Below are 22757 nucleotides of genomic sequence, written 5' to 3' on the forward strand. Positions count from 1 at the left end.
CGGAGGAGCGAGGGGGGCCGCTAGGTCCCGCGGGCGGGCGAGCTGGTGGGCTGGCGGGCGAGCAAAGGAGCTAGCGGCTGGGGCAACCTTTACCTGAAGCAGCTTCCACACTACGGGCCGGGTCGGCCCCGGGACACGTTCCTGAGGGGAGGGCCCGGCTCCCCCACGCCTCCCGGCCCCTGCCCCGAGCTCTGCACTCTTGGGATCCACGGGACCGGCGCTCCTCCCGGCCCGCTCAGCTGCCGCTTCCCGGGTTCGCCCTCATGCCCCTGCTGCTCGCCGCCGCCGGCCCGCCGAGCAGCAGCCCTTGTTGCCCCGAGCCGCGCTACGACCCGGAACCACACCCCGGCGCTCCGGAAGTCCCCGGCCGGGAAGGAGCCTCTGGCTGGGGACGTAGTGCGCAAGCCCCAGAGCTGAAAGTAAGGCGCGGCGCCCTCCCGGGGGGCGGGGCCGGGCGGGAGGCCGTGCGCATGCGCATTGCTTCTTCAGCCTTGGGAAAGGCCTGGGTCAGGGATTGGGAATTCTGGCAAGATATACCAGCGCCTGAACTTTCCTTGAGCAGAAATCAACGTTAGGCTTCTCCTTCGAATCTTCCTCTTTCTCCCCACTTCCATGGAGAAAAGCCCTCACTGCATCCAGAAATTAGTGATGAGGCTGCTCTGTATCAGAAAGACCTAGGTTCAAATGCTACCTAATTTGCTGTGTGTCCTAGGACATGCCACTTCCCCTCTCTGAGCCTCAGTTTTCCCATCAATAACATCAATAACAATAATTCCAAATTTAGAGTATTGCTGTGGGAATAGAATGGGATGCTTGAAAAACACTCAGCACTAAAAATAAAAAACACGCAATAAATGTTAGTTACTTCTCTTATCTGTAATATGGAGATGATACTAATATTTCTCAAGAACTGCCAGAAGGTTTTGGTGAGATGTAAGAGGACTGGCACAGAATAGGAGCTGAATGTTTGTGCTGTCTCCCTTTCTCTGTCTCTCTTCTCTCTCGGAGGAAATCGGTGGGTGAAGCCACAGAGAAGGGGAAAAAAAGGACTCAAGCAGTGCAATGTACTGTTCTTCCACGTGAGAGATAACCTGAGAAGTCTCTCAAAAATGCACGTTAGCAAAAGAAAAAAGACTAGGTTGAATTTCAGCCTTGGGGGACTGCTACCCAATTATAAAGTCACCAACAAATACACCATGGATCCACCCATGTATTCAAATACAGTTAGTGTCACTTAATGAGGAGGATAGGAGAAGTGCATCGTTAGGCAATATCATGGTTGTTTGTGTGAACATCACAGAGTGTACTAACACACACCTAGATGGTATAGCCTCCTACACATCTAGGCTATGTGGTATAGCATATGGCTCACTCCTAGGCTACAAACCTGTACAGCATGTTACTGTACTGAATACGGTAGGCAATTGTAACACAATGGGAAGTATTTGTGTATCTAAACATGTCTAAACATAGAAAAAATACAGTGAAAGTACTGTATTATAATCTTACGGGACCACCATCCTATACACAGCTTGTCATTGTCATTATGCAGTGGATGACTGTGTATGATTGATCTCTTACCACATACCTATACTGGAAAAAAAATGCACCTTAGCACCCAGATGCACTCTTGTACACACACCACAATGGTTCCATCAGGGAGACTGTCGGAGCCACTTCACCAAAGCAACAGGTGTGAACAAGTTTGCAGTCAAATGCTCTACTGCTGAGCTATACCCCCTCTAACAAGTTTGGATATTGGATTTTCTGAGGTCACCAGGTTATCTATTCCCCCCTATATCTTACTCTCCATTTTCCCCTCTCTTGAACCCCAATCTGAAGCACAGCTGCCTTACTGTCCCTTAGGCATCTTAAACTCTACCTATCTAAAACTGAAATCAACTGTAGCTTGTATAGGTTCTAAAGCTGGAATGCCCACTCTGCCACTTACAAGTTTTGTGACTTCATCACTCCAAGCTGCCTCTCTAAATATCCTTATCTGTAAAATGGGAATGACAAAAGTCCTAACTTATCTCATTGGGCTGTTGTGAGGATTAAATGAGCTAATACATGTAACTCACATAGAACAAAGCCTGGCATGTGGCTAACATTTACCAAATGCTTACCACTATTACTATACCTAAATTAGTAAATAGGTACTTATTGAATGTCCCATGTATTAAGCCTGTCCAAGGCACTGAAAATTCAGTGGTGAAAAAGCCAGACAGGGACCCTGCCCTCAAGAAGCTTCTAACAAGTTTGAAACACTGTAGTTACTGTGGCAAGTTGGCATGCAGGGATATATGGTATGATTTCAAGGACAGTATTGAGAGTCTAGTTGAAAAGGAAGACTCTGAATTTATGGTAATACTAATATGATGGCTTTTGTGATTCTTCTATAGCTAGTGAGAAGTTGGGTTAATCCAAGGAAGGGGTTTTACCAGACAGGTGTGATGGGGTCAAGGAGTTTAAGATCTCAGCTTTTAAGAGTGCTTAAACCAAAGGGCCACAGAATATGTGTTGGATAGGAAAGTAAGAGAATTCCAGAAAGGCTCACATCACTGTCCTGAAGATTCCAGTACAGGTATAATAGAAGTCACTGATGGAGCAATGCACAAAGGTGGAGGCTATTGTCAGAGACCGATGTTTTAACAAATAACCTCGGACAAAGAGCCATGTGGGAGTGGGGGCCCAGCTGAAGTGGAGTGGAGGAAATATCACTGAAGATGAGACAGTGAAGAGATGCTTGTGGACCCCAAAAGCTCCCAGGATGGTGGACAGACGTGGGCTGAAAAGGAAACCAGAGGTGCTTCCCACACTCTTCTGCACCTTAGGAACAGCATCGAGGAGGGAGGTAGATGAGGAGGAAAGAGGAGAGGACAACTAGATGGCATGAACCTCCAACAAGGCAGAGTTGTATCAGAGGGTGGAAGTGGCATTAAAGAGCAAAGCGTACATTGACCTATCTTCTGACCTAGGGTATATGGTGGTAGGACCATGAGACCTAACACACATGGAAAATTAATATTTTTACAGCACACTGATGGTGCTGGGCCAGGGGCTGGCTAGGGGACTCCAGTAGACATGAAGGCAGAGGGAACTGTACCTCAGTATATCCATGACAATCGGGTTTCACAGCCTTCATGCCCAGCTTGGAAAGGCAGCCACATTAGGGGATGGAAGTTACTTTTCTTCTGGTTCCCAGGATTAGAAAGGGGGCAGTGGGTAGAGGTTCAAAGACATCTACTAGCTGTGAGGACTTTCACAAGTTACTTACCTTCTCTCTGTCTCGTTTTCTCCTCTAGATTGTTGTGAGGATTCAGTGAGGAGTACTTAGAACAGTGCCTGGTTCCATAAATGCCAGTTCTTAGGGCCAGGCACACCAAGATGGGCAGCAGGGATCAGGTCCCTTTATGCATTTGCTTTCCCTAACATCCTGCTCAACCTCAATTGCCCTTTCCTTCTCCACTCAATAAATTCCTATTCATTTTATTCTAATGGCTAAAAACAAATGCCATTTATTATTTCTCAGGATTCTGTGGGTTAATGGGTGGTTCTCCTGCCAGTCTTGCCTAGGCTTGCTCATGCAATTGCAGTTAGATTGGAGTTAGAATAGTTGGAAGGACTAATATAGCCTCACTCATATGACTGAAGATGTTGGCCAGGATACTTTGGGTTTTTCTCCTTGTGGCCTCTCCAGTGGCTATCTTGGCTTTCTATGTAACATAATGGCAGGATTCGAAAAGAATAAATTACAATATGCAAGTGCTTTTTAAAAACATATTTTTATTGTGGATCTATGTATAAGTTATATTAACCATTTCTAAGTGTATCCTATTCATTCCTGGAGACCCATTTCACATACTACTTCCTCCAGGAAGCTTTCCCAGAGCTCCTCTCCCTAACAGGTCACACGACGAGCTTGATTCTGTGTTGAGTGTTTATCACATTTTCGGACGTTCTTTCAACACACATCTGTCTCCTCGATAGGCCATGAGGAATGAGACTGTTATTCTTTTTGTATACTAAAAAGCTTAAAATACCATAAACACTTGGTAAAATGTGTGTTAAATGAAAAGATGCTCAAAACATGCACAAGAAGCAAAGCAATTGAAAACCTCATTTTCTATAAGCATTATTTGTACGTGGAAAATACCACTTTGTCAAACATGACTACAAGCCCAGAGTAAATGTAATCGGATGAAAGTAACACTCTTTCAAGCCCCGCCAAAGCTTTGGGATAATTGGAGGCACCTTGTAGTTTCTCTGCAAACGTGCATTCTTAATACTTATATATGTTAATATGTTTCCCTGCTATTTTCCCAATTTTGGCTTCTTCTCATTTTGAAATATGTTTTTCCTCCCATAGAGAAAAAACATAGGCATTTATACTCCTGTGGTACAAAGCAATTCCAGGAAAAGAGTAAATTCGGTGTCAAAAATCCATTCAAACTATTTTAGAGAAGCCCCCTAGAAGTGTGTAATTTCAGACAGCAATATAGTACTTTTTTAAAATTTAAATGACATTTCAATGTGAAGATTTTTTTAAAGCAAATGTATTGCTTATAATAAGGTGAATTTGGTGAGTAGAAGGGAAGCACAGAATTAACCAACCAGAAAATCTTAAACGCAGCACTTTGAGGATACTATTTAAGTACAGATCAGTCCTGGGGGCTAGGAAGATTCACTGAGCTTTGTTCTATTGAGTTTTCATGCTGAATATTATTTCTGGTGAGGATCCCTTTTTAGGTACTTGAGGTAAAAGTAGAACATCTGGCTGGTATTTAGTGTCTCTCTGGCTACATGTCCCTTCCCAAAATTCAGGCCCTATAACCAGCTTCTAATAGTACTGTTTCTTGCTTTAAAGGTTAGCTAGTACTGTGACTGCCAACTCCTAAATTAATTGATGTTAACAGTACTTAGAATGTAAAAAACAGACTCGTATGTTTTGTCGAATGCAACTTCCAAGAATGCATAATTAACAGTGTCTCCATTAATATACAGTATGTTCAACAGTGAGACACCGCTATCATAAATAAAGGTAGACATGGATAAATTTATAATTAAAAATGCATTAGAAATTACAAGCATAATTTATTTACTAATGTGCACTGGAATAAATTTTATGTGTAATATTTTAAAACAGGGCATTAATAAATAATAGGGAACATAAAATGTTTTTGCAGCTAAAAATATTTCAATAAATATTAGTAAGTTAAATGTGCTGCAGAGTTGTAATTGCTATGAAGTAAAGTTTATAGAATGCAATCACAACATAGAGGACTATTTCTTGGGTGTATTCAAAATATCGGAGACACATAACTGCTTTTTTTCAAAACTGACAAGTCAGGTATTAAAAGTAGTGCCTACAAATGTTTCAAGAATAAAAGCATAGGACACCCAAATAATGAATAATTGATCATGGTTTGAGACAACCAAGATCCCTCTGAGTGAGTGCATTGGGTATTTATATATAGATTAGTGGATTCAAATCTTATCCACCTGTTTGGCCCACATTAATTTGGAGCAATTTCTCCCACCTGAGTACTCCTTTTAATCTTTCTGAACCTTTCACTTAAAAATTGACCTTGTCTTCACTGTGCTTTTGTTCTATCAAGGGCAAACAGTTCCTGGGTGCCAAGCACTGTTCCAAGTGCTCTCATATTTTACTGATTCCATGGTATAAACCACTTCACTCTATTGACTCCATTATTTTAATTTTACATTTATTTAACCTTCTGAGTGTTCACATCATGTGTCCTCAGAGAGACTATAAGGCCCACAACACACACAGTAGTGTATTTGTTTGTTTGTTTGTTCGATGTGCCTGAAAATGGCGTTTATGTTTATGTGTAGGGTATTTTTTTCCAGGTAAGACTGTAGCTGATTAACAGTAAGGAATGGCATTCATCATTGGTTGAGCCTTACTCTGTGCCAGGCCTTGGGCTAATGGCTTTGTATACTTAATATAATTTAATCTCATAACAATCCAATAAATAGATGTTATTATTCCCATTTAACAAGTGAGGAAACTGAGCCTCAGAAGAGTGAAGTCACTTGCTCAAGATCATACAACTAGTAACTGGCTGACTTGGAAGGCCCAAGCTCTACACTTCCCCCAATAATCACCAGTAGCCCCTGTTCTTAAAATAACCACGTCCTTTCACTAAATCACATTGCCTTCCAGCATCTCACGATCCTTTCAGCTGGGATTTTTCCCCCCATTGATATCTAATCTCCTGCTCCCATTTAAGATAATTCCCTCATGTCCTGTCCTTAGTAGACAAGAACTGATGTTTAAAACACATGAGTAATATCCCTTTAGATATTTGAAGATGGCTATTAAATTCTCCTTAACCTTCTTTCCTCCATGATATGTTATTAGTAACCCCAATTCCTTTTGCCTTTTCTCACAGGGACTCTTTCTAAAGCATTCCACCCCCTGAGCCATGCTCCTAGAAAGCAGTTTCAGGTTTTCCATATCTCAATTCATTAACATCACCTTCAAAGAGCATTTATTAAGCACCCACATGTGCATGTGAACTGTGCTAGAATTTATACAAGGCAGGAAAGCAGATGTTGCCTAGTTATAAGAGTTTATCTGGATCTCTAAATACAGGTTGAATATCCCTTATCTGAAATACTCAGGACCAGAGGTGTTTTAGATTTCAATTTTTTTTTCAGATTTTGGAATATTTGCAATGGTTCAGCATCCCTAATCCAAAAATCTGAAATCCGAAATGCTCCAATGAACATTTCCTTTAAGCATGACATCAGCACTCAAAAAGTTTCAGATTTTAGAGCTTTTCGGATTTTGTATATTCAGGTTAGGGATATTCAACCTATAATGTTCTTTTAAATCCTTCCTGTGACTCCACCATCTTCCCACCTCAACTGGGACAGTTTACTAAACTATAAGTAACGTAAAGTGGGGACGTATCTCAGTCATCATAGCATCCCTGATGATTGGCATAGTGGGAGCACATAGATGTTCAAATAAATATTTATACTATAGGGAATGAGGAGTATCAGTTGATAATATGTCCCAAGCTAACACACTCCACACATGTTGGATAACCTTAAAATAATGATCTCTGTATCCACGGTCCAGAACAATTGTAATATGAGCTCAGTAAATATTTCCTGAATGAAAATTACATGCATTAAATGCCTATTGAAAGAATGTGCGAATATTGTCAGCCGAATGACCTTGGGCAAAACCAGTGCCTATGACAATGATGAAAAAATGCTAGCTCAGAAGTAAAATAAAGGCCAGGAGAGGTGGCTCACACCTGTAATCCCAGCACCCTGGGAGGCTGAGGTGGGAGGATCCCTTGAGGCCAGGAGTTTGAGACCAGCCTGAGCAACAAAGGGAGACCCCATTCTACAAAAAAAAAAAAAGCCCACCCACCTGTAATCTCAGCTACTCAGGAGGCTGAGGCAGGAAGATGGCTTGAGCCCCGGAATTTGAGGTTGCAGTGAGCTGTGATGACACCACTACACGCTAGCCCAGGCAACAGAGTAAGACTCTGTCTTTAAAAAAGAAAAACAATTAGTAAAACAAAACAAGCAGCCTGAAAGCTGAAACCACACAATCTTGACCTGTTCAGGGCTTTTCTGCTTCTCTTGAAAACTTGGAAGGATGTGGCTACATTAGGCCTACAGCCTACTTGTCAATGATTAGGCTGCCCTCCTGCTGGGTAGTAGATGTGATGAAGGCCAGGTGGCAGCCACCATTCATCATGACACTTGTGCTGTGGCTTATCTTATACCTAGCCTGCTGTACTCATTTGACCTGTCTGGCACTGTAGGTACTTGAGTTTGAGCCCCCAGTCTGGCTTTAGGAAACAGCCTAGGAACTCATTTCTGCTTTTACAAAGCAGAGGTATTGGAGGGGAAAGGGGATACTTAAGGGCAAGTCTCAAAACCTGCTTCACCTGGGAGAACCTGTTCCTTCCAAGCACAAGTACAGTGTCTTACATAATCTGGAGACATGCTAGAGAGAAAAGCTCTGGAAAATTAAGGGGATACTGGGGCTGTCAATTATTCATCTTTGTATTTCCTAGCTCTTTGCCAAAATCTCAGCCCAAAATGTTGCTTTGACTGGCATAAACTAATTCTAGCTTCAGCTCATCTGTGATGTTGGTGGGCAGAGTCACAAAACTCCTCTGTGCCTTGGTTTCCCCATTTACAGAGTGGAAATGATAGCATCTACTTGGGCAGGATCATATGATACCATTTTGTGAATTACAAAATGTTACATATATGTAAGCTGCAAAAGATGAAAAATCTGCCTCTCAAAGATGTCTAAATTTTCACATTCTTTTCCAAAAAATAAAAGTTTCTGAAGTACACATTTTTCCTTCAGATTCAACAATAGCAATTTTGAATTAAATTCTATTCATTTTGATTTAAAAATGTAAGCCTTAGACATTTTTGTTTTTCCTTGGCATTCCTGGAACAATTAATTTGCTCACCACAAGTGCATACCTATTGCCAAGGTCTTGGTTTTGGATACCATTCTCCAATAAAGGGAACAAGGGCTCCTTGGAGAAACGGACGATTGAAGGACAGGGTAGGAAATATACAAGATGAGCATCTTGTAGCTCCATAAAGTAAGAAGTGCTTAAAACAAAAAACCAAGCAAAAACAAAACCTACATTGGTGGGAGTATGTCAAAGGGACATAGGAGCTAACTAAAAGCTCTCTCAGTGGCCAAAGCTGAAGCAATTTTAGCAAGAAAATAAATAAAGTCGTATTGGATTATAATTCAGAGTATAAAATAAAATATACTTGAGTCCATATGGATATAAATAAATGATTGAATAAATTAAATAAATGTAGGAGATGAGAAAAATCTCTTGTGAAAGAGAATTTCAAACAATTTACATAGACATAATACTTTGCCCTCCAGGAAGAGAACATAAATCCCTACTCCTTAAAGTGTAGAACTATGAATAGTGACTTCCTTCCAATATATACAAAATGAAAAGGAGGAAAAAGTAACTTTATAGCGAAGAAACCTGACAAACACTACCTCATCCAGGTGATCAAGGTCAAAATCAACAGTGATAAGTCATGTTGATAGTGTATATTCATGATGTGATGAAAATGGCACTTTGCTTCTCTGGTCTTCCTCCCCCAAACCCATAACCCCAGTCTCATCATGAGAAAAACATCAGACAAATCCCAATTGAAGGGCATTGAATAGAATTCCTCAAATTATCAAAGTCAGCAAGGACACAGAAAGTCTGAGAAACTGTCACAGTTAAGAGGAGCTTAAGGACACACAATGACTAAATGTAATGTGGTCTCCTGGGTGGGACCCTGGAACAGAGAAAGATATTAAGTAAAACCAAGGAAATCTGAATAAACTATGGACTTCAGTTAATAAATTTAATCATTTATTCATAAACTAAACTTCAGTTGGTTCATTAATTGTAACAAATGTTAAGATGTTAATAATAGGGGAAACTGGGTGAAAGGCTTAGGGGAGACTTCTGTACTATTTTCTCAATTTTTCTGTAAATCTAAAACTGTTCTAAAAATAGATTTTATTAAGAATTATTTTCAAGATGATTCACCTTTAACTCAACTTCTCTTGCCATTGAAAACTGAGGTAGATCTCTGGAAAGTTACACAAAGGAATATAAAACACATATTACAAGATGATATAAAAGTAATATATAGAGTATGACAGCATTTAGGTTTTTAAAAATGCACAAACCAAAATTACACACACACATGCACACACACGTGTATGTGTAGACACACATCTGTACATACACCCTCTATAAATGTTTTGGCAAAGGCCTGCAGACATTAACAAATGACTCCAGAGATTATCTCCAGGGAGGAATTGGCGATATGGAGGTATGCTCAAGAAGGACTTGGACTTTATACTTTTTGAAAACTATTTCAAGGGGAACATAGCCAATATTACTTGTGTAATCAGAAAATAAATAAGAAAATGAACAAACTTTTTTTTAAATTTCAGAATATTACAGGGGTACAAATGTTTAGGTTACATACATTGCCTTTGTCCCGCCCAAGTCAGAGCTACAAGCGTGTCCATCCCCCAGGCAGTGCGCACCTCACACATTAGGTGTGAATATACCCATCCCCTCCTCACTCCTCCCACCTGCTCGACACCTGATGAATTTTAGTACTATATGTGCACATGAGTATTGATCAATTAATACCAATTTGATAGTGACTACATGTGGTGCTTGTTTTTCCATTCTTGTGATACTTCACTTAGTAGAATGGGCTCCAGCTCTATTCAGGATAATACAAGAGGTGCTAGTTCACCATTGTTTTTTGTGGCTGAGTAGAACTCCATGGTATACATATACCACATTTTATTAATCCACTCATGTATTGATGGGCACTTGGGTTTTTTCCACATCTTTGCAACTGTGAATTGTGCTGCTATAAACATTTGAGTGCAGATGTCTTTTTTATAGAATGTCTTTTTTTCCTTTGGGTAGATGCCCAGTAATGGGATTGCTGGATCAAATGGTAGTTCTACTTTTAGCGCTTTGAGGTATCTCCATATTGCTTTCCACAGTGGTTGTACTAGTTTGCAGTCCCACCAGCAGTGTATGGGTGTTCCTACCTCTCTGCATTCAGGCCAACATTTGTTGTTTTGGGACTTTTTGATAAAAGCCATTCTCACTGGAGTTAAGTGATATCTCACTGTGGTTTTGATTGCATTTCCCTGATGATCAGAGATGTTGAGCATTTTTTCATATATTTGTTGGCCATTTGTCTTCTTTTGAAAAGTTAACTTTTAAAATGAAAATCAACTAACGTCCATCCGTCACAGAGCATTATTAACCGTAACAAATGTATCCTCCCACATGGATTGCAGACTTTGTGCCTTGGGCTCCAGGGCCAGCAGTATAGACAGTTCCCTTCCCTAGCTTGGATCTCGGATGGTCATGCCTCTGTTCTTCCTCTTTTTTTTTTTTGAGACAGAGTCCTGCTCTGTCGCCCTGGGTAGAATGCAGTGGTATCATCATCATAGCTCACTGCAACCTCAAACTCCTGGGCTTAAGGGATCCTCCTGCCTCAGCCTCCCAAGTAGCTGGGACTACTGGTATACACCACCATGCCCGGATAATTTTTCTATTTTTTGTAGAGATGGGGTCTTGCTCTTGCTCAGGCTGGTCTTGAACTCCTGACCTCAGGTCATCCTCCCATCCCAAAGGGCTAGGATTATAGGCGTGAGCCACTGAACCTGGCCTCTGTCCTTCCTCTTTTACCCTTGCCCTAAAGATCCCAGGATGTTTTTGGTGGTTGATGCAGAGGATAAGATGTGAAAGCTTCACCTAGGACCAAGTAAAAATGTACAAATGTTTAACCCAGGTTTTTTATATTTACCTTCCCCTACTTTCTCAGCTCAAGGGGTTGTCAAGAGTTTCTGACCCAGGAATGGTATTAATAATCATAATGTTGACCAATGTTTATTTATTCAACAACTAAATTTAATGAGCACTTGACCAGGCAATGTGTCTACATGCTAGGGATAGAATCAGCGAACAAAACAGATGAAAGACCCTCCTCTCATGGAGTTTCCATTCTAATGGAGGGAGAATGACAATATTGAAAATATTTATAAGTAATTGCTAAAATAAGTGAGTGATAGGAGCTACGGAGAAAAATAAACAAGGAATGGGGACAGGAAGTGTTGGGGTGAGTTATAATTTTAAGTAGTGAGGATGGTCAGAGGTGGCTCACTGGTAACATTTGAGCAGAAATGTAGTTATTTGAAGAGCAATAAGCCAATAGTGAAGTATTTTATAAATATGATCTCTTTGAATCCTTACAGTTGCCCTATGAGCTAAGTATTCTAATTTTATTATATTCTCATATCACAGATGAGGAAACTTAAGTTTGGGGTAGAGCAGTAATCTGCTCAAATTCACAGCTGATCTGGACTCTTAACCACTACTCAGTTCTGTAATAGGTTGGCTTCTTTTCTATCCCCTGATGTGACATCAGTTTGGATCTTGTGTCCCACTTTCCAGATGCTTTAAGTAAACGTTCCCTGCCCTTCAGTTGGTGTTGCACAAGCGGAGGCCGGCAAGCAAGCTTGGTTTCAGGAACCCGAAGGCAGACTGCTCTCTTCCCGTTGGCCTTTCTTCCTTTGCATTTTCCTCCTGCCTTCTGACAAGCCCCTTCGAATGACAGCTACCCATGTTGGACTTGCACTTGCAGCCTCCCTCTTGCCCTCCAGCCTCACACATAAAACACCCAGCCCTGGACCGAGCCCCACCACAGCCCCATGGGGCTTGTCCTAGCCCAGCCTCCTCCCTGGTGGGCATGGGAGTAGGAGAATGAAACAACTCAGCTATGACAACCTAGGGACAATTCTGTTTAATGTCTAATCCACATTGGGAAAAAACAAGTTGATTCTCTTAACTGGCAAGGTCATTAAAAGCTAAAAAAGCACTAACACATTTGGTGTTCATTTTTCCATGTTATCAATTCTGGGTATAACAATGATCATGCTGGCCATTGCAAATTACCTTTCAGGAGCCAGAAGGCGGCATGGAGGAAGCATGCTGCTTAGAGGACAAAAGGAAACAATGCCTGTGGAGGACATTCTGGAAGAGAGTAGGGAAATAGCAAAGCTTTATAATCACCAAGGAAGTGGTGTAGTTTGGATTTGCTGCATATGACATGCTATAAAAACAGAATAGGACTTTAAAACTTGGCTTAGAATTTCCCCCTGATGTTTAGGAATACTTAAGTCATGTTTTGCACACACCACCTCCTTTAATACTAACACTAACCCTAAAAATAGTTACTATAATTGTACCCACTTCAGAGTTGAGGAACTGAGGCTTAGAGAATCAAGATCACCTGCAGGGCGGGGATTTAAACTCAGGTCTGTCCAAAGCTCTAACTCTTGATCCAATGTCTATCCCATAAGAAGACCTTGTAAATAAACTAGTGTGAGAGAAGGTTAAATAGCAAGAAGTTGTGTAAATCATTGTATATTAAACATTCCCTGGAAATGCAGACTTTCCTGAGTGGAAATATTCATCTTGCTCCTCCCCCTTTGAGAACACTTAATACGGAGATAGTAAGACGCACTAACAAAGCACTCACACATTTGGTGTTCTAACTGGAGGGGTTAATGGTAAACCACAAAACATTTAGGCATCATCAGTAAGTTTTCCCATGCTATATTTTATTTTGTTTTAATTTGTCTCATTTGATGTAGAATACTTTATTATTGTATTCCCAAATTGAATTTTTATTTTTCTCAAAATAATGGTCCACAGAGATTAAAGCTAAAATAATGCTACAAGGCTTATAACATAAAGCTCTTATGTTGTGTTTTCTATTACTTTCTTCTCCCTGATTCTGGTCCTCGGGAGATATAATTTGGATACCAAACTGTGAGATTTTTTTAAAAGGCCCAGTTTAGTCCTTTTCTATTTGTGTGTGTGTGTGTTTACAAAAATCATGATAATTTATTCTACAATATTTCTTTTAAAATGAACAATTACTGCCAGAGAAACATGAAAATGCACCTCCTTTTTTATAATTAAAATTCAAGCCTGCATCTCCTTTTTTATAATTAAAATTTTATTTTTTATCAAAGTTATACATAAGATTTGTTTAATAAGCGAAATAGTTCTAGCTAAAAGTCTGGTACATGCTACATTACGGCAGATCTGTCCTCAATAAATGAGGGAAAATCGCAACCATTTTGCACTGACGTGAAGTTCCCCGTGGTGCACGATCGCTCGGCAGCATCTGGTTCTTCCCCTCTTAGATACAAAGCAGGCAGAGTCAACTTTATAAATCCTATTACAAAAATGGGCATCTTTCCCCAAAGTGTGCATAAGAATGCATGCTTTCATAGAACATCTGAGTTGAGTGATGAAATACCAAATGAAACACATTTTTTATTTCTTGCAGTTTGAATAGGGTATGAGAATGCATTTCCTTTTCAGCTAGATCCTAAGACGGGGCCAGATATCTATGGAAATGCTCACACATCCCACAATGTGAGTTGACATGAAAGACTTTGCTTTCTCCTGAACAAGAAACCCCCAAAGCCTTTCGTTGCATGATTGAAGGTACCAGGGCTCTTCGGTCACTGGATAATATGTGGTGTTTTTCATTGTGAGGGCTGTACGGAGTACACACGTGCTCTTCGCCGTACAAAATCACTGCAGCTACGCGGGAGGATCTTCCTAATGTGGCCGCGTTTGATCCGACAATGGCACCATTTTCAGTGATTGGGCTATTGTTCTAACTAAAATGCTAAAGGTCTTTAAGGTGATTTTTGTTCCTCTGATTTCATGTCCTGAATATTCATTTTTAGTTTTCATTATCTAAGTATACAAGATATAGTATAGGATCTGAACATTTTTGAAATTAATTGCGTTGTAAATCAAACATATTTCTGTAGCACGCACTTACTCATCATTAGCATGCGAGAGTTTCCAGTAAAATATCTTCAGTATTATTTTTATTATTAACATATTTACACTGTCACTCCAGCCCTGCACCCTTTGTGAATCTGTTTTTAAAATAAATATGACCTGATACCAGAGTGATTGGTGCAATAAAAATGCATGATGTGAAATTAATCAAATAAGGTTGGGTTCAATTTATAAGGGACACATTAAGAAAAATTATTTCTTGTTCGGGTATGCCACTCTAGTGAATCAAACAGAGCTGCATATATTTCAGCAAGATACATGTAAAATCTATTCATTCAACAAACATTTATTATGCATTTACTGTGTGCATCACAGGGGATAAAATCAAGCTGAGCAAACAAGAAATTCACACACAAAATAACTGAAGAGCATAAGCAACTGCATAATTGTGGACTATATGTTGAATATCCAAGGATTCCAGAAACAAAAGCTCGAGGAGCAGCAGTGTAGTGTACTGGTTAAGGCTGTGGGTCTATGGATTTATTTCAGTTTTTTTCAGGAAGTGGCCATTAATTTTTGTGTGAAAAAACAAGAGCAGAGAGGCATAATTCATTGTGAAGATAGGTTTTATATTCTGTATATGTGAAGGAAATAAATTTTTAATGCAATAAAATAAAGAGAATAGAAAAAAAAAACAGCTTGGACTTTAGAGTCAGACAGACATGGGTTCAAATCCTAGCTCTGCTACTTACTAGCTGGGTGACCTTGGGCAAGACCTTTCATGTTCTCGAGCTTTGGTTTTCTTATCTGTAATACAGAGATGATCATATCTTCCTCATAGGATTGTGTGAGGATTAAATGAGAGAATATCCTAAGTATGCATTCACTAAATGCATTGTCTCCTGAGACTGGGGACAAAGAAGCTGTCTTGGGAGCCACTATTGTCAAAGTTGGTGGTAGGAATGAATTGTCGGAGACAGCATTCCAGGTAGAGGAGACAGCATGGACAGAGACAAGAAGATAAGTCTGGAAACCAAGTGTTCCACTCACCTCTGCTTTTTTCCTCCTAGAGCCAGTCGATTAGAAACAAGCCAAGTACTTGCCCTATGAGCAGATGTGAAGGCTCAAGGGTGATATCTCCACCCTTCAGGGGGCTTAAAAGTGGTGAAGAATTTATAGACAGATTAACAGGAGGAACCCATGGAGAACACTTGGAATCAGCAAGCCTTAGCGCTGGAACTCAGGACCAGACACTGTGAACATCTTGAGGACTGGGGCTTCTTTGGTCTTATTTGACACTGTACCTTACTGCCCAGCACAGGGACTTGTCTAAAAGAAGCAATCAATAAGTACTTGATGAACAAAAGAATAAATCACCTGTGTCCTGTAAAATGTGAATAATCATTTACCGACTAGCTGTGTAAACTCAATCCCTGTGCCTCCATTTCTGCAACTATAAAATGGGATAACAGTACTAGCAATTCATTGCCTTCAAAGGCCTGTTACAAGATCAAACGCATTAATATTTGTAAAGTGCTAAGAACGCTGCCTGGCACATGGTCAGTTCTACATCAGGGCTTATTAAATAAAAAATAAATAGATATTAATGGGGGTACTGTGAAGATTAAATAAGAAAATGATTGAAGACAAGTATTTGTGGAGGAAGGGAGAGAAGGAAAAAACTGCCAGTCCATGTAACTTAATCCTGCCCCAAGCAGGCTCAGAAGCACCTAGCCCCAGATCCAATAGGATCTGATGAATCTAAGATTTGTCTTCTTCTTGAGCCCAGCATGCGGTGGGCCCAGGGGAGCTCTTGACTGCCTGTCCTCCTGCTGTCACTTCCCCTCCCCAGCCCCACTGGTACCAGATTACCCCCTTAGCCCATGGCTCTGACAAGGGCTCCACACTCTGCCATCCCTGGACTACTCCAGGGCCTATGTGGCTATAACCTGTCTTTGTACTCATTTCCACTGAGATAGAGTATCTTCCGATCCCTCTCCTACCCCCTCATTCTTCCTTCTTAGAATGAAAATACTGCCTCTTTTTGTGAATCACTGCTTCCCAGAAATCCTATTGCCCCCTCCCACCAGAGAGGACCCCTTGGTTATCGACGCAAGATGGTTTGGACTGGGGCTTACATGCCCACCAGCCTTCAAAGTAGTCAGCCCACTGAGCCCCAGCTCTGCCAACTCATTCATTCATTCATTTATTCACATATCCATTTACCTAATGGTGACTCACTTCCTCCTCTGCACCCAGCATGTGGGGCCATGGGCACCTACATCGTTCACAGAGTGTCCCTGCACTCAGAGAGCTCACAGCTTCATTGGGGAGACAGACAACTGATAACATAGGCTAATTAAGCGCAAAAATAAAAACGTATACAAGACAGGACAGACAAGGGAGAGATTTGCCTTATCTGGGAGATGCAGGGAAGGGTTCCCAGAAACAGAAACATCTGAAATGGGTTTTCAAGGAGGAATAGGGTAAGACCAGGATCATTTCAGACTGATGTGTAAAAAGGCACAGAGGGACAAAAAGTGAGGAGTGGGACTGTACTGTAAGGTAGGAGAGAAGCCAGAGTGGTGAGCAGAGATGATGGAAGTAGTTGAATATGGGGCCAAAAAGCTTAAACTTTATTTTCCTGGTAGAGGAGAGGACTGGGGTGGGCCCATGTTGTGACACCTATCCCCCTTTTGGTGAAGGACTCTTGCCCTGGTTGCTTGTAGTGCTGTCTGGGGGCAGTCTTCAGCTCTCAGGTGCCTTTAGGCATTGCCTGGGCTTTGGAGAGCCCCGTTGTCCAAGGTCATGTCCCTCCCTGCCAGCACAGCCCGCATCCTCTCACTGATGGATGTAAGAGTATAAAGGCCCAGCCATCTTGGCCCAACTTGGGACAACTTGGGAAAGTCATTCTGGTTCTAAAGCTCCCTGGGGGGTTGGCTGCGGCTACCACTGGGTCTGCATCAAAGCTCAGATTTCCCTATTTCCCCTCCTGCTTTCTTCCCTCTCTCCCACAGGTATCGCTATTGACGGCAGCATCACACATCCCATCCCCACTGCCTTCTCAGGACTTTGTTCCTGGGGAATGTCTGTTCTCTACCTCTCCTACCGGTGAGCCATTTAACATTCTTAGCTCTCTTTCAGATCCCCCAAAAGTCCTCAACCCTATATTGCTTTTCAGCTCCTGTCCTCTTTCTCTCCTCTGCTTTACAGCCAAATTTCTCCAAAGAGGCCGGGCATGGTGGCTCACACCTGTAATCCTAGCACTCTGGGAGGCCAAGGTGGGAGGATTGCTTGAGGTCAGGAGTTTGAAACCAGCCTGAACAAGAGCGAGACCTGGTTTCTACTAAAAATAGAAAAAATTAGCTGGGTGTGGTGGCACACGCCTGTAGTCCCGGTTACTCGGTAGGCTGGGGCAGAAGGATTGCTTGAGTAATCGCTGTGAGCTAGGCTGATGCCACGGCACTTTAGCCTGGGCAACACAGTGAGACTCTATCTCAAAAAAAAAAAAAATTTTTTTTCTCCAAAGAGCTGTCTACCCGATTTCTGCAGTCCTCCCTACCATTCAGCCCTTTGTTGACCCATCAAGCTTCTGCCTCACCCCTGGGGTTCTCACGCACCCTCCAGAGCTTGCCACATCATTAAATCCAGTGGACACCTTAGACTCTAACCCACTTGACCTGCTGACTTCTTTATCCTTCTTAAAACACTCTTGGTTCCCGTGCTGCTATGCTTTCTGTCTTTCTCTCTCCCTAAAGACTCCTCTTTGCTCCTTTTTTCTTTATCTGTCCCTTAATTATTGGTGCTCTGTCATGGACCCTCGTTTTTCTCAGCTCTCATGCTCTCCCTGTATGATCTCATTCACTGTCAAGATGTTAATAATTCCTAAATCTCTCTCTTTCTAGTCCAGACTTCTCTCCTGAGCTTAGATCTTCCCCTAGTCCTGCAGGCTCCACATATGTGCACAACCAAACGTGTCACCCTCTCCTCAAACCACCATCTCCCTCCTCAGTGTCTCTGCCTCTGCCCTTCCCCACTTCTTCCACCTGGACTCCCAGGACCCCCCTGTTAGCACCCCACCCAGCTGCATCCTCCAGCTTAACTCTCTTCCCTAACTCCTGTTTCAGATGCACATCTGACTCAAAATTAAGTCATCTCCTGGGAACCAGTTTGTGGTGGCCCAGTCAAGACCATGGGGGGTTCTTGAATGACTCTCAGACCCCGTGGGAAGCAGAACTTGGAAAGCCATTAGAACCCTACGAGCTGTCCAGCTGCCTGCCTGCCCCCTACCATACCTCTACTCCCTTCCAGACTGGGCCATTTCTTTTGTCTGTAAGTGTTCTGTTTACAGGCAGCTTTTTCTGCTTCTCCCTGGGCAATTGGCTAAACAGGACTGTTCCAGAGTTCTAGGGGCTGTGCATTGTTAATTGAAGCAGTCAGCAAACAAACCAGTGTCTTTCAGGTGCAAGGGTAAGTCTCCAAATGAGAGACTGTTTAGTTTAGCCCGGGTCAAGTGCCCATCCTTGGTCCAGTGAGCTTAGGCTACGAGGATTGGGCCACATGGTAGGAAACATGGCTATGGGGGCTGTGTGCCATGGCTCATGCCTGTAATTCTAGCACACTGGGAGGCCAAGGTGGGAGGATCGCTTGAGCTCAGGAGTTCCAGACCAGCCTGAGCAAGAGCGAGACCCCATCTCTACTAAAAATAGAAAAAATTAGCTGGGCATGGTGGCACATGCCTGTAATCTCAGCTATTCGGTAGGTTGAGGCAGGAGGATCACATGAGCCCAGGAGTTTGAGGTTGCTATGAGCTAGGCTGATGCCATGGCACTACAGCTGAGGCAACAGAACAAGACTCTGTCTCAAAAAAAAAAAGAAAAAAAGAAAAGAAACATGACTATGGGGACTCTTGGGGGAGGTGTGAGGTTCAAGAGGAAGTAGGGCCTTGGGCTGGGCAATTATTTAAGATGTGATTCTTACACTCCTGCGTAATCAACAAAAATTCCCAAGGATTATAACATGGAAGTTTACACAAATATCTAATCTCTTTGTCTACCTACCCTAGCTTACAGTTTTGTGAAACATCATTTACTTATTTATTTCACCTCCTCTCTTTTTTCTACCTTGTTGGGCTAATTAGTAGTAACATGATAGAAAGAACATTAAAAGGAAAATATCTCATGAGGCTGTTCCTAAAAAATAAAATTTTAAATATACACTTGAATCAGTATTTTCCCCTATAACACAAAGTTATAAAATATAGCAATAAATTAAAAGGGCTTTTGAGTCCATTTTAATTGTTTCTGCATTTAAATATGACCTAGAAATACAAGATGGAAGAGATAATCAAAAGTATCATCCAGTCGCTTCTGACAGAAGGAAGTTTATAACCTGTGCATAAGTTCTTAGGAAATAATATCACCAGGAAATCTTTGATGGTCCCCTTATGGGTAAAAAAAATAATTTTAGAAAATTTATTTTCAGATCAGCATATTGTAGCATAATTCTTAAAGAAATTTTTACTTTAAATCAGTTTTATTGTAAGTCTGGAAAAGAAACAGGACTAGGAGATGAACCTAGTGTTGACAAGAAGCTGGCGAGATAAAAAGAAATATACTGTGGGACTACTTGTTTTTAAGAAATGAAACTCTGGATTTATGCACCAGCTTTAAAAAAATCTCTCTAGGCACACTGTTCAGCAGCTATTTGGATCTTGTCTGAAGTTTTTAGTATGCTTCAAACAAAAACAGATTTCTTTGTTTCAAGATAGTGATTTTTTGATACCCTATTTATTCATTTTTAAACATATTTTCTAGGCATCAGTTATATGCTAGGTGTTGTTCAGGATATAAAAAGTTGAATGTCAAAAGACCTTTTCTTCAAGGAACACGGTACATAGGATACATCCCTGGAAGCTATATTAAAAGGCATACAGCTATCCTGGTGGGAGTGTGAATGGTATAGCCACTGTGGAAAATAGTATGATAGTTCCTTAAAAAATAAAAATAGAGTTACCATATGACCCAGCAATTCCACTTCTGGGTATATACACCAAAGAATTGAAAGCAAAAACCCAAACACTTGAACATTCATGTTCATAGTAGCATTATTCACAATAGTCAAAGGTAGAAGCAACCAAAGTGTCCATCGACAGATGAATGGATAAACAAAATGTGTTATATATGTTCAATAGAATATTATTCAGCCTCAAAAAGGAAAGAAATTCTAACACATGCTACAACATGGATGAAACTTAAAACGAAATAAGCTAATCATAAAAGAACAAATACTGTATGATTCCACTTAGTCTAGGTACCTGGAGTAGTCAGATTGATAGAGACAGAAGGTAGAATGGTAGTTCCCAGGGGGTGGGGGAGGAGGGATTGAAGAATTAGTGTTTTAATGGGGACAGGGTTTCAGTTTGGGATGATGAAAGTTTTGGAGATGGATAGCGGTTATGGATGCACAACAATGTGAATGTACCTAATGCCATTGAACGGTACCCTTAAAATGGTTAAAATGGTACATTTTATGTTGTGTATATTTTACCACAATTTTAAAAAAGGTATACATTTATAAGAACCCAAGTGATATGAGGGACTCAAAAGGGGAGTATTTACTTCTTTTGGGGGCTAAGAAAGGGTTTCTCAAGCGGACACTGGAGCAGGGAGGCAAAATGTATGGTGGATAGAGTCAGAAGTCCTGGGTCTCAATTCCACTTTGTCACATGATAATGGTGTAACCTTGGACGAATGACGTAGGGGCAGGGTAGCGTGGGGGTTCATCAGAAGGACGCTGAATCAGATGACTCATTTGAATCACAGTTTGTTTACCAACCCTGTGACCCTGGTCAAGTTAAGTCTGGGACATCTTTAAGTCTTGGTTTCTTCAACCGTAAATGGGGAGGTTAATGCTCCTCTCCTAGGATTGTTATGAAGGCTTAATTAGATGCAGTATGAGAAACCATTAGCACAGTGCCTGCCACAAACTAAGTGCTCAGTAAGTGTCAGTAGCTTTTATTTTCTGAACCTTATCTCTAATATATGGTGAATGTTACTTGTCTTAAAATTTTTGAATTGTTTTGAGGGTCAATTAAGACGCTGTATGTGGAAGAACTTCTTGTGGAGGTTGGAAAGCAATATTGAAGATGGGTAAGATTTGGGCATGCATTCCCATTGGAGGGAGCAGGAGCGAAAGACAGGAGGCCTAAAAATGTGGGGGTGTTAGGGTTGATTATAGTGAAAGGGATTAGTGGGAAATAAGGTTGGAGAGATAGAACTGGGATAGTTTATGGAGGGCCTTGAGGCCCAGCTAAAAAGCACATTGCAGAGGTTGATTCCATGGAATGGAAGTGGGAGAGAGAGGGCAAGGATTGTGCTATTACTTGATCTGCACTGAACATTAAATCTGGAGGGTGTGTTAGGCTCCCTTCAAGATGGTCCCTAATGATCCTCATCTCTTGATATTCATGCTTCATGCAACTCCTTCTCTTTGAGTGTCACCTTGGTCTAGTGACTTGCTTCAAATAAAGAGAATAAAAGCAAAAGTGATAGGATGTAACTTCTGAGATTAGGTTACAAAAAGACTGACTTCTGTCTTACTTGCCCTCTCTTGCTCTCTGTGGGAAGCCAGATGCCATGCTGTGAGCTGCCTTGTGGAGAGGCCCAGGGGTGAAGGAACTGATGTCTCTGGCCAACAGTTATTGAGTGCCTGAGGCCTGCCAATAGCCAAATGAGTGAGCTGGGAAATGGATCTTCCTCCAGGTGTGTCCCACCTGTCACCTTGACTGCAGCCTCATGAAGACCCTAACACAGAGGAACCTACCTAAGCGGAGTTCAGATTCCTAACACACAGAAACTTTTATGATAATAAATATTTGTTATTTTAAGCCAACAAGTTTTAGGGTAATTTATTACACAGCAATAGATAACTAATACAGGGGAGACTATGGTAAGTTTGAAGCCCTGGCAGGCTATACAGGGAGGTCCAGTTGTTACAGAAGGTGGTAGAACTCTGAGAATGAGGTAGGAACTGGAGTTAAAGCTTTGGGGCTGGCTGAGGGGCGAATTCACTAGGTTGCTGAGGGTGAAAGTGTAGGAAGAGAAGAGAAAAGAAAGAGAAGAGGAATAGGAAGATGGGGGAAGAAGACAAAGAGGAGAAGATAAAGAGGATGAAAAAGGAAGGGAAAGGAGAAAGAAAGGGGAAGAGAGATAAAGAGAAGGAAGAGGAAGGTAGAGAACTGAGGACTGAACCTTGAGATGTGGAGAGGGGAAGTAAAGATCAGAGATTCACCTTTTACAATGCACTGTCATATCACTGCTGTGCTTAGTTTTTTACTACAGCTCAGTG

The 22757-nt window shown here is 41.5% G+C and overlaps 1 protein-coding gene across 9 annotated transcripts in view; it reads right to left on the bottom strand.

Moving 5' to 3' along the window:
- The window catches only part of MAPKAP1 (MAPK associated protein 1), a 237538-nt gene extending 237206 nt beyond the window's left edge, over positions 1–332 (bottom strand). For 6 of the 9 annotated variants that reach the window (XM_069476792.1, XM_069476791.1, XM_069476789.1 and 3 more), the window contains exon 1: positions 94–332. The gene's annotated coding sequence lies outside the window, so the exon portion shown is untranslated. The remainder of the gene's footprint in view (positions 1–93) is intronic. The other 3 variants (XM_069476788.1, XM_069476786.1, XM_069476785.1) reach the window with 1 other exon arrangement.
- Positions 333–22757: the final 22425 nt, after the last annotated feature.

This window comes from Eulemur rufifrons, chromosome 7 (assembly GCF_041146395.1).
Source record: "Eulemur rufifrons isolate Redbay chromosome 7, OSU_ERuf_1, whole genome shotgun sequence".
Classification (NCBI taxonomy): Eukaryota; Metazoa; Chordata; class Mammalia; order Primates; family Lemuridae; genus Eulemur; species Eulemur rufifrons.